General features: G+C 37.5%; 1 long non-coding RNA gene across 1 annotated transcript; it reads right to left on the bottom strand.

Moving 5' to 3' along the window:
* Positions 1-471: 471 nt before the first annotated feature.
* On the bottom strand, positions 472-1328 carry LOC109953810 (uncharacterized). The gene is made up of 2 exons (XR_002273975.1): positions 1171-1328; positions 472-1028 (listed from the first exon to the last, which is right to left on the bottom strand). It is a non-coding gene; the product is annotated as an uncharacterized LOC109953810 (long non-coding RNA).
* Positions 1329-3509: the final 2181 nt, after the last annotated feature.

Here is a 3509-nt window from a genome sequence, read left to right on the forward strand (position 1 = left end):
GTGTGTAGAACTTCAAATGGAGAAGGACGTTTAAAATAAAGCTGATTAAACTACATGATAATGATAATGTGTAATATAGAATATTGAACAGGGCTTTAAAAAGGCAGAGTACAGGCCCTGAATATGTAGAAATCACGACATTCTCATGACATTGGTCTATAATAATCAAGTCCTTGTGATTTAAGATTTGCTGTTTTCATCAACATACCTTTTTAACATGCACTTCTAAATTAATTTCAGTTATAATGAACCAACAATTATTGTGTTTTGATCTCCATCTTTCACAACTTCAAATTCATTGTTTTGGCTGAGCACCTGTATGTAAATAAAGACAGCACAAGTAATATCTTTAACACTAACAAGTGCAGTGCAAAGTATATTTGCTGAATAAAGTCTATTGGTGCCATTTAATAGACCCTCCAACTTTAAAGCCCCATAGAGGACCTATACTATTTGTTGTATTACTTGTCATTTTTTTACTTATCCAGTAAAGAAGAGTAAAATGGGGAACTGATCATTTTGTATACCCTCTGTAATAGGACAACAATAAACCATGATGTTCTGGTTTTCTGCTGAATAGAGTCAAATTGGATTATTGTCATTTCCATGCTTATCATCATTATTGTTAATTGCTGTCATTATCATTATGTTCATGTGTCATGTTTAGTATTTTTCCACCAGAATGTATTGTGAGTACATGCTGAGTTCATCCTGTACATCATGACTAACAGAACACAGACAGGAAGCGTAGAGCTGACACTGGGGACAGTGGCAGGTGGGGACTTTGACTGGGGTGGTACATCTGTCAAATGCTAATGTAGGTGTCCTATGGTGAACTCAGGGAGAACATAAAAAGCTGTAAAACATTTAACAGCTTACAATATATCTAGATATTACTATACAGCTGTAAGCCAGTCTTTGAACTCCTCAAACTGATGTGCTGCATCATTCAGGCTGTCGTCATCAGTTTCCTTGCAGTAAGCCCTGATGATCAGCTCAGAAAAGCATTGCGGGAGACTCATGGACATCTGACATGAATGACAACAGCACACAGTTGTGAATAATGATGTAACAGAGGCTGCCTTACAAAGAAGTACACACAAGAAACAAACAGTCAATGCAAAACAAAGACTAAGATTATAATTTTGTTGTCTTTGCTTTAGCCCTGACCTGGTCTCCGGTGAGCCTGAATGCATCATTAGGGTTATGCTTGGTGTAGAAATGCATACTATTGATAGGGTTCTCATTTCCCCTGCCATAGTCCAAAGTAATCACCTACAAGAGAAGAGTGAGAGAGAAGTATTTTTTATATTTACAAGTACACCTCACCATCTGATAAAGCTTATCCTGAAGAGGGTCGTGGTGGGTCGCCTGGAGCCAAACCCAGCTAGCATTTGGCAAGAGGTGGGGTTCACCCTGAAAAGGTCACCAGTCTATCACAGAGCTGACATGTAGACAAACAATCACACACACGGGCAATTTAGAGTCAACAGTCAGCCTAAGCTGCATGCCTTTGAACTATGGGAGGAAGCTGGAGTACCCAGAGAGAACACACACAGGCACAGGGAGGACATGCAAACGCCACACAGAAAGGGCCTGGAGCAGCCGGAGCTCAGACCTAGAACCTTCTTGCTATGAGGCGACAGCACTAACCACTGGAGGTAGACATAATCTTTCAGATCAATGATTATCAACAAAACCCTAAGATATTAAGAATGGTGACATGAAAATATTTAAACTCACCATATTTTCAAACTTCACTTCTGCCAGGTTGACACTCTGAGCCCATTCCTCCTGAGTGAAGTTAAAAAAAGGGGTGAGAAGTAGGAGAGACAAGAAATCTGAGATTCCAAATAACACAATATAAGAATATGTCCACATTAAGCTCAGGGTAGTCAGAATTAATATGTCGTTTAAAACAGCTGATCAGACCAGCCCTGCATGAAAGACACCTGGGTTAGAACGATACCTGACTTTAATATCTTGACCACTGCCCTCAAAGTGACAGTCATGAATGATTAAACAACGAAAACATTTCACAGAACTGAACATACTCATGAATTTCAAAAGGCAAATCAACAAATCAAATTTGAAAGCAAAAGAAAACAGAGACCCTAAGGTAATGCATTACTAAAAATATAACAAACTTTTAGAAAACAAAACAACAAACACCAGAGAAGGCAAATATCTAATTTTCTTTTCATTTTAATTTTGACCAGCAACCAAACAAATAACATTTACATAGTAGACATACAGCTTTGCATCTCTGAAAAGACATGAGCGTGACACTTGGCACTGTAGTTCTCATTCTGTGCTGTGGTTCCAAATAAGAGAAACCAAATGAAATGTTTTAAACCACTGTCAGATAGAACGTAGGGCAATGTGCTTGCTTTTCTACTGTTATGTGATGATGGTTATAGGAAACCATTGTGGCATTTGGACATCATGGATTTGATAGAAATTACTGAAATATGAATGTAAAATAGCTCAATCAGTGATAGACGGTCTGTTGTATAACTCAAAAGGGAAACTACCACTTGTGATGTGAGAGAAGGTTCACACTGCTCAGCTGTGAAGATGAAGAGATCCTTAGGGGAATCCCAATGTCCGAGATGTTTTGGAAACTGGCAGCACAACAGTTATTTACAGTGAAAACAAAACAATTTTTTTGGTTCTTCAGTGGCAGTGCTATCATTTTCAACCTATAACCACAGCACCCTCCCTGCACTCAGCAGCAACAGACATATTCTCTTTTCAAGCTCTTGTTTAAACCTTCTATACCTCTCTCTGTACATTATCACACTCCATAATGTCTTCAACAAATGGCTTTTATTGTGTAGCCTATTACACTGCTTCACAATGTGCACAGTATGAGTTAAAGCAGTTATATTAACTTATTTAGACCAGCCATGAGATAAAAACTAACAACTTTGTAAAAACCTACAAACCAGCCTCTAAGTGTATTTTCTCATACAAGATAGTGTTTTGTTGTCGTTCTACTGCAACTCAATAAACACTCACTATCTGTGGAAACAAAGGGAAGGAATTTGGTATGAAAAAGAGAATTAATTTTAGGAAAAAAACTGTTGTACTGGCTGTGGAAACCAAATGTTATCTTCAGATTAATGTTACAGTGCATTTTTACATGCAGTTTGTTGCAGTTTTTTATTGCAGTTTTTTTTACATCATGACGACAAAGGAACAGTCTAGCTGAGTTAGTATCATAAGTGGTAACTACTAGATTTTGTACACTGTTCCATTCAAAAGAAATGGTGAAAGAGTGAAGGAGCTGTGCTACCAGTATGTACAGGTAAAACATGCATGAGCATGCAGCAACTGTACCTCACAGTAAACAGTACAACATCGTATAGTGATATACAGTACAGTAAGTGTGACCTTTACACATTTGCTATGGCTGTAGAAAAGTAGATGCAATATGTGATGTATACATTTGATGTAACTGCAAAATGTATTAAAAAGTTAATCTGTTTTTAAAATAGTTGATTAAT

This window comes from Monopterus albus, unplaced genomic scaffold (assembly GCF_001952655.1).
Source record: "Monopterus albus unplaced genomic scaffold, M_albus_1.0 scaffold1450.1, whole genome shotgun sequence".
NCBI classification, from domain to species: domain Eukaryota; kingdom Metazoa; phylum Chordata; class Actinopteri; order Synbranchiformes; family Synbranchidae; genus Monopterus; species Monopterus albus.